This window comes from Diorhabda sublineata, chromosome 1, assembly GCF_026230105.1.
Source record: "Diorhabda sublineata isolate icDioSubl1.1 chromosome 1, icDioSubl1.1, whole genome shotgun sequence".
Taxonomy (NCBI): domain Eukaryota; kingdom Metazoa; phylum Arthropoda; class Insecta; order Coleoptera; family Chrysomelidae; genus Diorhabda; species Diorhabda sublineata.
The window spans coordinates 1,780,845-1,793,957 of NC_079474.1; positions in this window are offsets into that span (position 1 = coordinate 1,780,845).

The window sequence follows — 13,113 nt, forward strand, 5'->3', positions numbered from 1 at the left end:
TAAGTGGCATTCAAAAACGATTTCACCGTCATAGGTTCGGCTATATTTATAAAAATATCGTATAGGTTATTTATAGGTACTACGTTCAGATGATCACCGAGAGATGATCCTAAAACGAATTGTGACAATCAAATTCGGTTTATCATTCGTCTTTTACGTCGTTACCTCGTAACATTTCCGCCGAATCTAGCCTGGTATCTAAAAATTGTCTGAATATACTCGAAGGAATTTTTTTTTCGATAATTTCGGCATCAAATTTTTTACGTTGTATCTTAAAGCATAACCAGGCCGCGCCGAAAATGTACATGACGAATTGATAGAAGTAAATCGGTTCGAAAGGATAGTGTTCATTATCCAAACAACTAACCGGATTGTCCCATAACAGTGAATCGATGTCGACTAATTCAACGCCTGAAATTTATTTAAAAAAATAATATGACATAGAATTGACTTGAACACATTCATTTTACCACGTATTCGTATCACGTGAAAATCACAACACTGTTTATTGGTTAGGTTTAGGCGCGAAGACGTAGACAAGATTTTAAACGGCAGCGGTCATAATTTACAAGGATTATTCTTGTAATGTTGCCAAATTGACTCAAATAAATGCAGATGTGGTATTTTTTATATAAAGTCGAAAAAATTTAGTTAATTTATAAAATAAATGTATATTGTGATACGTGATGTTTATTTTTAACTGTATTATGATTATTTTTTTTGAATAAAAATTTAAAAATAACTTATTTTGATGTTATATAATGATTTTGTCAAATTAAATTTTTTTTCTCTACTTAATAATAGTGCTGAGGGTAGAAATAACACGATTGATAATGAGTTGAATGTAAAAAAATTGTAATTATTATAAAAAACCGATAATATAAAAAATATACGAGACTAGGCTATTTTCACACTTTTGGGACGATTTTTTTTTATGAAATACGGTAATATTTCAAGACATATTTTTTTACACTCAACACCAGAACTTTACGACCCACATGAATAATCCACATGACTGATGGTAATTTAAAATTGGCAACGTTGCGCTTCCAACTAAATTTCGTGACCGTGGCCGTTTAAATTCTTCCAACGCACAGACGCATTTTCTAGTTGATATATACAATTTTATTTAATAATGTATTGCTGTTAAACTTATTTAAATGTGATTCTCCTTCAATGAGAAATTATACTGGAAAATATACAGTATGTCCTGAGGTACTTACCATCTTCTGTAACTCGTAAATCTCTTAGTAATTGCCATAAGAAAAAACGAACTAAAACCGGTTTAAAATCTAAATTTATATCGCCTAAAATTGATTTTGATTTGGCGAATGTTGCATATCTGAAAGTAAATCACAGTGATAGTTGGTGGCTGAAACACATTTTCCTCGTAAGGGACAATATGATGTATTAAAAAAAATCGAAATAAATTAGAAATATTGAATTATATAGAACTGATGAAAAAAAACGATATTTACTTCTCATAAATCATCTTTAGCTTTGGAAGATATATGATTATGGAATTTTTCAATTTCTTCAGTTCTTTTGCTTTTATTAACTTTATTTTTTCTAACGGATCATTTAGTTCTGGACTATAATCTACCGATTTGGATAAACTACTATTTCTGGATCTTGGAACTCTGGAAAATAACCCGTAAAAAATATATTTACCCCATTTACTATTTGGCAACGCCGCTTTTCAACAAATCAATCGACCCATTTGTTAACATTTATTTAGATAACTAATTTATAATGAATAACCCTGTATTCGACCCATTATTTAACATTTATTTAGATAAGTAATTTATAATGAATAACCCTGTATATTGTGTATTCACTGGGGTTGTTAATAAACAATTATCATATAGTATTGTATATATTCTTAATTTCCATACTATTTTCAAAGTATGGCAACGTTGTTCGAATCTAATCTCTTACCAGACATCAATAATAAAGAATTCCATATGTGGGAAAGAGTAACTGGCAACGTTTAAATCAGGTGTTCATGTGATAACCATAGGCGTAGAGTTTGAAAATTTGCAATATCAGAGTATGGTAAATAATATGTTTATTTTTTGTAATATGAATAGTTCTATGCATCCCAAATTCAAATTTGTTCCGATAGAGTATAGTATAATAAAAAAACAAAGGAACTGATTCTTAACGATACCTCCTAAAGAAATTCAAATGTTTGTTTTTATGCGTTGTACCAAAAGATATTAAAAAAAATAAATGCCTCTTTTAATTTAAATTTTTTTCAAGGTATTTTCCATTTAACTTCTTTAGTTTTATACTATTAAGTCACCACTACACGTTATTCAATTATTGAAAAATTATGACTCGAATCTGGTACCTACTCCACTGGTTTAAATCGAAATAACGTAACCTTAAAATATTTCCCGATAGAAGAATAAATATGTATTATAATGACTTACATATTGCTCGTACCTCGTACCGATAATGTTTTTACAAAATTCCTCGGTAGTATATATCATAAAAATAAATAGAAAATATACAAAATAAACGATCGAATCTGTTGGCAACGCTGCGAGAATTGCTAACTAGATACTGTCATAGAATAAGATTGTGACGTTGCCATATTTATAAAAATATGATTATATTTTTTTTATCAATATGACTTTATAGTCAAATTTTGACTTACAACGTGAGCTTTATACAATAATTAAATTAAGAATACTTTTTTTATCTTTATAATATAAAATTGCCGTTATAAATTCTATTTTTTAATAAAAATGATTCATGCATATAAAACCGACAACAATGTAATAATCTGAACAAGACTTACACGCTTTTTCTACGACGATCTATTAATCCTTCGAATAATTTCGTGAAGTTTTCTTCAGAAGTACTTATAATATCTTCGAAAATTAAATCGACGAAATATTTCAAATCTACATCCTCGGCAGTTGTATGCGTCGGTATATACAAAGGACACCAAATTTTCTTGCTATCAGAAAAACTATTGTTTATTTTCACGAACATATTAGAAGGTATGTATTCACTTTTCACTGTTATTTTAACTAGAATCACTTCATCCAATTCATCACAAGCTATCTACGAATTTTTCTACTTAAATTCAACATTAAGGCATTGAAACCGTTGCATTACCTGAGAATTTATTAATTCCAAAATATCATAATAACTTGATTTTTGTATAATAAAGTCCGAAAATCGATTTTCTACTCCCAATTGCGTGAGAGATATTTGAGCATTTTTATGTATTGGTTTATCGTATTCGAATAAAGGATTGCTTTCTAAAATCAAACCGTTCCCGCATATCATCACTCCCGGACCATGCTTGATGTTATTTCTCCAAGTACCCGCGTATTTTGCACCGCATTCCGTACCAAAATTCATTATTCCTAATATACAATTGAAAATATTTTTATTGTTTGAGTAGTGGTTGTATTAAAGTCACAAAAGAGATATGCTAAGTTGTTAGACGTAAAGAAGAATCATGAAGTTAGCCGTTTCCTACCTGTCAGCTGTTCAGATAACTAAATGAAGTTATTGGTACCAAACAATCACACAGGAAATGTAGTATTTCAAGTTTTTTAAATTGTAGTGTAGTTATTAGAAGATAAAAATGCCGATAATATGTCTTATAGTTAATTGTGGAGGTTATTCTAATAGAAGTCAAGTGAAATGTTTTACAGTGCAGTGTAAAATTGGAAAAACTATCTAAAAAACGAAAGTCACTTTCGGAAGCAACAAATTCAACGTACTTCATCACTGGTAAGTCTTCATATACGTAACATTCCCACCATTCTAAAATTAAAATAAATTTAACTCGAAAAAACTTTAAACAAACACACAGAAACGTCTACGAAATTTAATAGAAGCTTAAAACTATTGAACTAAAACCGCCATTTTGAATCACATGATTCGAGGCTCGTTATAGTTATATCATTTATTACCAGCACGAAATTGCCACGTTGTCAGATCGTTAAAATAATCATGGAAAATTTTGAAATTGATTTATATCACAAATAAACAGTTTTAAATGAAAAATATCCTAATTGTTTTAATATTTACGTACATTTTTAATACGATATATTATCTGTAATTAAAACTTTAATTGTGTTGCGTACCTATTCCTTCTCTAACACCATTTTTCCAAGCTCCTTTGTACCAATTATAAATAGGGAAACAAAACGTTTTATTATCAATTAAATCCCACGTATATTCGCCGTAACCGTGAAGCATATCATCGTACCATCCGCCGTTGTAGTACTAAAATTTTTACCAAAAATTTTCATTTGTATAAAGATCGTGACAAAAAGTTACGAGAGTAGGTCAATAAGTGGCAACACTGTCAACGGGGTTATGTCATTTGTTTATTGTTCTAACGAAACTAGTAAATTGCCATTTTTTTCCGGATTTAGCTCCCTTAGACTATTTATTGTGTTTCGAAGAATAATTTTGATTGCCGACAAACAATAATTTTAATCATATCGATAAATATTATTATAGATAATTTCTGCATTTCGTTTAAACAATCCCTTATTGACTCACCCTCGTAGAAAAAAATCGCTTACGTCATCGTTATTGAATAACATTTTTCCTTTGCCTTGTTTTTTGTTTTCAACCCAATCGCCTATATATTTAGCGCCGTTTTTATACTTTCTACAACCTCTTCCATCGCGCATGTCCATTTTCCACTCCCCCTCGTACCAATCACCAGCGCCGTATAAAATCCAACCATTTCCTTTTACCATAAACGAACAATACGATTTTTAATTCATTATTTTGGTAAATAGAATACAAAAAAATTATTTGTAAATTGTTTTGAAATCATTTTTTATAGTTTTCATTTAATATTCGACCTACCGTCTTTCCGATCACTTTTCCAATCACCTGAATAGAAAACCGGCGTAGATGCCACGTTTAAAAATCCTTTTCCGTGGAAAAAACCATTACAAAATTCCCCTTCGTAAATACTTAAATCCGGAAGGGTGATACGACCTTTTCCCGTTATGAAACCATCTTTAAATTCCCCCTAAAAACATTCTAATAAAGTAAAGAGCATAAAAAACGGTTTTCACAAACGCCATATTGAATCACATGATTTAGATAGCGTAATATCTTTGCGCTTCATCGATATGGCCGTGTTGTCAAATGGAATTTTCACTTTTTAATGAATGAAATTTATATAACGCTACTTTTCCACCAAAAAACAAATACGAAACTTCAATGACAGTTCGTTCTATTCGTAATTCAATTATGGACCTTACATTATATATTGTGTTATCACTCCAAACGAATTTTCCATTTCCGTGCATCAAATATTCATTTGTTGGACCTTCGTATATATTACCATTGTGGAAAATTATTTTTTCTAATTTTTCAACCACTGGAGGTGCCATTATCGTTGACTGAGTCATCTAAAAACTTTCTATTATTTATATATCGAACTGAGTTTTTAAAGATTTCTTAAATGTTATACACTTTCTCAGACACCACCGTCAGAATTTTTCTTTTGATTAATGCTAAATTACAATGAAAACGAGAATTTACATCATATCGTTTTTTCTATGTTTCTAAAATTAAATAGAACACGTCAAGATCTTGAACAAAACGGTCACGAAATATATATCAGCTGAAAAGAACGCAACGTTGCCAATTTGAAGTTACAATCAGTCATATGGATCATCAACCTCAGTTAATTTTAAATATAGAGAAAGCTTGTTCAAGTGGGCCAGAACTGCTGATAGAGGAAGAAAAAAAATAGATGTAATATTTTTAATATAATTATTTATCTTAATCTGTATAGAAAATATATGAATAATCAACATGGATATAAATAAATTTCATTTTTCCGACATACCTACTTTTATTGGAGCCAATTTGGCAACGTTGCTAGCATAATGTCAAATTGTGACCGTTGCTATTTAATATTTTGTTTCCAATTTGATTATATTGCTATCTCTTTTCAACATCGGTTATTAGAACAAAATAAAAGTATTTTTATTGTAACTAAAAAAGGATAGAGGACATACAAGTTGTTTTAATATTACTACTTACAGTTTTCACTGTTTCCACACTTTGTGACTCGTCAGGTATTTTTTCCGAAGTAGTTTCTGCAATTGAAACTTATTAATTTATGTTTTTCGTTTATAACACAACAAAAACTCAGCTAGAAATATAGTGAAATATATTTCGAACATAAGTTAGGTTAGGATAAACGAAATATATACCGTTTGTCTCTTGAACCAAGCTCAAACCGGTATATATCGATGATTTGAAATATTGCCGACTCGAATTATTCAAAAGGAATTTGGAACCATCGACTCTTATCACTTCAGACTGCAGATCGACTTCTTGAATTTTTCGAAAATCTTTAGCGATACAAGTTATTTCAATAAGAGATTCAAGGCTATCGGCAAATTTGCATTCTGTCGATCTCACTGTAGGAAAACGTGTCTGTAAAACGAAAATTTACTCCTTCAAATATAATACAAGTGTCGCCACCTATGTAATAAATAATGAACTAAAGGTCATTGGTAACAGGTGACGAGTTCATAGTAACATTATGACTTTCTATATATAAATAACCGTGAGGTTTAACAAATTTATTTTTTTTTTTCGACATTATACAGTGTGTCCCGTAATTTTTTTATCTTATACTCACTTGTATTTTGTCTTCTAATAAGGCTTCCAAAAACTTTTCCAAGATTTCTTTTCGAGAATTTGGTTCTTTGGCTATATAATACGAGGATCTATCAACTCTCTCATTATCGATTTTGATTTTCCGAGTTTTTCTAGTTTTTCTACTGAAAACACTGCTACTCGTAGGTAAACGAGGAACTGACTGTCTATCGCTTTGTTTCTTTGACATTTTTTTTTAAAAACGTGACTTTGAAATGATTAAATGTAAATTTCAACTGTCAGAAAGCGTTATTTTCGTAAAAATGTCAATTTTCATACATTTAAACGTGAAAGAACAAAGTTATAAGAAAGACAATATATAATTCGCGAAATAATCGAAATTTACCTTAATTAGCCACATTTATATCTTAATTTTTTTTTAATTTGATAATTTTTGACACAATTTAATCAAATTAGCCCAATATAACTTAATAATATATGTTTTAAAAGATTTTGTAATTTAAATCGCGGCAACCAGTTATACACATTTGTGTATACTGTTGTCTATAGCACGTATATACGGAAATCGAGGTAATGAGTGAAGTTAACGCTGTATCTTACATACATACATCGGACCTATTAGTTATGCAACACACATTACTGCGTATGAGTTTTAAATCTTTTCGCGGGGAATGGGTTGAAAATAAAACCATTCAAAATTCATAATAAAATTTATTTTAATAATAAAAAGCATAATAAATAAAAGCAGTACCTTATTTTATATGTTATTTTTATATAAATTTTTAAAATTATATGGCAGTTTAAAAATTTCATATAACCAAGAAATAACGTTTTTTTTTTTTTTTTAAAAAAAAGAAGAAGAAATTACGATACAGCTTATAAAACTTGAAATTTTTTAAAATAATTTCAGTTTAGAACAAATTTATGGCTTAAATTTCATTAAAAATCACAACAAAAATCAGTTTTTTGAAAATATCTCAAATACATAAAAAGATACGAAAAAAAGTTTCAGATAAAAAATGTGGGTATTAAAATTTCCTATAAAATTGTTCATGACCACTTTTGTCGTTTTCGCAATAGATACAGAGATATTCATAATAATCTATCTAAATTTATAGTAAATATTTCAAAAATGATAAAAATCGAAAAAAAAAAACGATTTTTTTTCAAATTTTTGATCGTATATACCAAATTTGAAAACAAATCTTGAAAAAAAAATATTTGTATCCTCAATTGTTTCAATTTTATAAAAAATTATGATTGAAAAAATTGTTTTTTGCATATATCTCTTTTGCTATTACAAATACGTAAAAACTGATCATCAACAATGTTATAGGAAATTTTTTTCTCAACATTTTTTATTTGAAAAGTTTTCTCACATTTTTTCAAATTTTCGAGATATTTTCAAAAAGTTATTTTTGGGGTAATTTTGAATTATTTCTTAAATTTTCAAGTTTTTTCATACGAACTCACAAACAAACTTTACGATCTAAATATTTCGTTGATATACAGGGTGTCACATAAAATTTCAAAACAACAAATTGACTTTTGATTTGAAAAAAAAATTACGGAAAAATATCCATTGCGTCATATCCCGAATCAAAATTCCCGCGATCATTTCTCTGAGGAATCAAAATGAAAATTCTCTGAGTAGCACTTCCATTCGGTCTAACAAAAGCACCCACTAACGGTACATTTTGCGTCAAACCCTGAGCGAAGCTCTGAATACCGTTACCCACATTTTGAGTGACACCCTGTAAAGTAGACCCGACATTTTGAGCGAAGTTGCCGACGTTCGAAGCCCAACCTCCGATGGTATTACCCACTGCCGAAAACGTATCGGGTATGTTGATTTCTATGGGGAAAAAACTGGAGGATTGGATCCAGTTTCCTATAAAATCCAACGGACCTCTCGGTTGATTATTCAATCGTAAAGCACTGGAACAGATCACTATGTATAGTAAATCAAACCTAAAATATGTCCAATTTACTTTTTTCCGATTTTTTTTTTTTATAGAAAATTAGACCAGTTGACTTAGAACCTTCCCTAAATATGTCCAGGTTACTTTTTTCGGTTTTTTTTTATAAACTTGGACCAGTTAACTTCTAATCTTCCCTAAATATGACCAATTCACTTTTTTCGGATTTTTTTTACAAAATTAGACCAGTTGACTTAGAACCTTCCCCAAATTTGTTCAATTTACTTTTTTCCGTTTATTCTTTATATAAACTTAGACCATTTGACTTGGAAACTTCCCAAAATTTGCCAAATTTATTTTTTCCGTTTTTATATATAAACTTGGACCAGTTAACTTCTACTCTTCCCTAAATATGCCCAATTCACTTTTTTCGGATTTTTTTCACAAAATTAGACCAGTTGACTTTAAACCTTCCCCAAATTTGTTCAATTTACTTTTTCCGAGTTTTTTTTATAAACTTAGACCAGTTGACTTAAAACCTTCCCAAATATATACAATTTACTTTTTTTCGTTTTTTTTTAAACTTAGGCTAGTTGACTTAGAACCTTCCCTTAATATGTCCAATTTACTTTTTTCCGTTTGTTTTTTGTATAAACTTAGACCAGTTGACTTCTAACCTTCCCTTAATATGTCCAATTTACTTCTTTCCGTTTTTTAAAACTTAGACCAGTTGACTTATAACCTTCCCTAAATATGTCCAGTTTACTTTTTTCGTTTTTTTTTTGTAAACTTTTGTAAACCAGTTAACTTCTAATTTTCCCTAAATATGCCCAATTCAATTTTTTCGGATTTTTTTTTACAAAATTAGACCAGTTGACTTAGAACCTTCCCTAAATATGTCCAATTTACTTTTTTCCGTTTTTTTTTTAATTTAGACCAGTTGACTTATAACCTTCCTTAAATATGTCCAATTTACTTTTTTCCGTTTTTTTAAATTTAGACCAGTTGACTTAGAAACTTCCAAATATGTCCAGTTTACTTTTTACCGTTTGTTTTCTATATAAACTTAGACCATTTGACTTGGAACCATCCCAAAATTTGTCAAATTTATTGTTTCCGTTTTTATATATAAATTTGGACCAGTTAACTTCTACTCTTCCCTAAATATGCCCAATTCACTTTTTTCGGATTTTTTTTACAAAATTAGACCAGTTGACTTTAAACCTTCCCCAAATTTGTTCAATTTACATTTTCCGAGTTTTTTTATAAACTTAGACCAGTTGACTTAAAACCTTCCCAAATATATACAATTTACTTCTTTCCGTTTTTTAAAACTTAGACCATTTGACTTAAAACCTTCCCTAAATATGTCCAGTTTACTTTTTTCGTTTTTTTTGTAAACTTTTGTAAACCAGTTAACTTCTAATTTTCCCTAAATATGCCCAATTCACTTTTTTCGGATTTTTTTTTACAAAATTCGACCAGTTGACTTAAAACCTTCCCAAATATATACGATTTACTTTTTTCCGTTTTTTTTTTCTAAACTTTAAACTTAGACCATGGAACCTTCCCTAAATTTGTCAAATTTATTTTTTCCGTTTTTATATAGAAACTTGGACCAGTTAACTTCTAACCTTCCCTAAATATGTCCAATTTACTTTTTTCCGGTTTTTTTTAAATTTAGACCAGTTGACTTATAACCATCCCAAAATATGTCCAATTTACTTCATTCCGTTTTTTTGTAAACTTAGACCAGTTGACTTGTAAACTTCCCTAAATTTATGTCATTTTATAGAATAATTTCAAAAACGTAAATAAAACAGTATTATCACAACGACCTTAATTATAAATAATAAAAACGACGAAATGAAAGCAGTAAATGATAAATAATTATACCTGAGAGGAATCAGTATCAACCCGGAGTCACTACGTCCTACTGGAAAACTCAAATTAAATTCAAAACTGCTTAACAGTATGAAACAACTAACTAATGTCTTCATTGTTCTTCTTCTTTTACCGTTATTCGACTGGTTTCACATCTATATCGAACTCTAAGTTTGTTTAAAATATTTACGTCATTTACATCTAGTAGTACAGTCATTTAACGGAATTATAAACATTTAAAAGATGTCCTACTTAAGAATAATGTCAAAAACTTTGATTTTTTATCATATATTTATGTCTAATTAACTTAAAATCGCTCCAATTTTAATTATTTATAAACGTATTTGATAAAAATTTAAAAGTTTATACACTTTTCTTTTCTAACAACGTATAAGTTACAAAACAATAGAAATTTAATAGCGTTTCATTCATAACCTCAAAACTTTACCGGAAAATAAAAATTGCTTTATTTTTGTACAAAATATTCAATTTATTAAAAAAAACAACACCTGGCCTAAATCTACATTCTAAATGAAGAACTTGATGGATATCGGAAGCCATTAATCATATATGCGACCTAAACAACAAGAATCGTGACATGCTGATTCAATATTAGAAAGTAATATGCAAATACTACCAAAAAAAATATTAGTTGAAACTATTTATATTTACTGTTAACAATTATCTTAAAGTCCAACACTGGAGTCAGTCGAATTTACAAATTTATCAGTACTAACAGGGAAATACGTTGAAGTTTTTGGTGTTATGTAAACAAAACTTTCATTCTTCATTTTATTAACATCATGTATAGCTTCGTACAACAATTCTTCTTCTGTTTTAACGGGAACCTTATTAATCATTTCAAACTGATTCGCTGTATACTTATTTTCAAAGTCACTGGATTCTTCTAAAAAAGAAGAATCAGCTGTTACGTTTATATTTAACGTAATAAATATTTCTTCCGTAGTAGTTTCAAACATATCAATATTTGGTTTGTCTTTATTTATTTCTGTCGCATTTTTTTTACTTAACCAGTACGCGTGCGACGGTTTATCCCACGTGGGTGGTCTGCTAAGATCGTCGTGTACGTAATTCGAATAATGGCTTTGGATTTTTTGCAAAAAGAATTCCAGTGGCGGAGGTAGTTTGCTGATAGTTCCTTGTGGATTATTAAATAATTTATTTAAAGCATCTCCTGGTTTTATTATATTAATGGGAACAGCACTGATTTCGGTAAGAAAAATTATAAGGCACAACCGGTTCATAGTGATGTTTATGAATAACTAAATACGGAATTTCTCTTTTCTCTGGTCGATTTGGAAGAAGTGGAACGCGATTGAGGTTGTGACGAAGCTTCACAGAATTAAAAAACTCGTTTTTATAATTTTTTTCAATGGAAATAAAGAATATATAAAAAATTTAAAGTTTTTTAATTGAAATTCCTAGAAAATACTGACATTAAGAGCAAAGTAGTGACATGAATTAATCTTTATTATAATTCAATACTAGTTATGGAGGTTATTCAACTCTACATTGGAAATTATTCGTTATAAAGAATATTAAAAGATTCACTCTATGCTTTCGAATTATCTATTGTAATTTTTCGTATCAATAATCATAGATGACGCTAGTGTGTAATTAACGTAACGTCAAAAAAATGTCACAATATATAAAAATTTTCTTTTTGTCAAAAATCCTAATGATTTTAGTATAATGGGAAATGTGTTATTTGGCCAACGATGTGACCATCCGAGTGATGAAAGTATCATAAATCTGTCAGATAGTTGTGTTGATAAACTTTTAAAACCACCAGGTAACTAATAATGATATTTAAAAGAAAAAAAAAATCGGGAATCTTAAAATTTTATTACTCTTTATAGAAGAACGTGAAAACGTAATTTGTAAACCTACTAATATTCGAATAGAAGATGACAAATGGATGAAAAAATTGAGATGCAAAGATGAATTACATTCGAAAAGTAAAGGTATCACGTTGGAAGACATAGAGAAATTACTTATAACTATAGAGGGCAAAATTGGTGAAATCAGACATCCTAATTGTTCAACCGAAGACGTATGTCGGTATTTAATTTAATTTCAACACGAAAACGATATATATAAAACACATTATGCATTGTAGTATTCTTGGTTGCATACATAACACCATCTACATATATTTCGTTATATATTGACAGATCCATCTATAATTCTAAACTTAAATATTGATTCATCTACATAACCCTGATCATATTCTGAAATTAATATTATAGATAGAGAGAATGAATTATTGAAGCTTGTCAAAATGAAAGTACTGCTAATAGAAAGAGATAGGGCATCTTATTTACGACTCTCTATTCTGATCGGATCGCTAAGACGTCGTAGTCTCGAGGTGGGAACGTCAAATTAAGAAAATAACGTTTTATCTAGTACAAATTCACTTACCTACCCCTCTCTCTAGCTTTAATATAAATTTTGTGATTGTATATTCGGTTGCATACTTATCGTGCATTTTATTAATTTCACATAATAATGATTGAATTTTCTTTAATAGTGCATTTGATTACGAAAACTTGATATAAGAAATTATAAAACTGTTATAAGATTTACTTTTTGATGAAATAATCAGCATAATAATACCGTATTGTTTATTTATCAGCTGGCACTACTGCCACAAGTATTA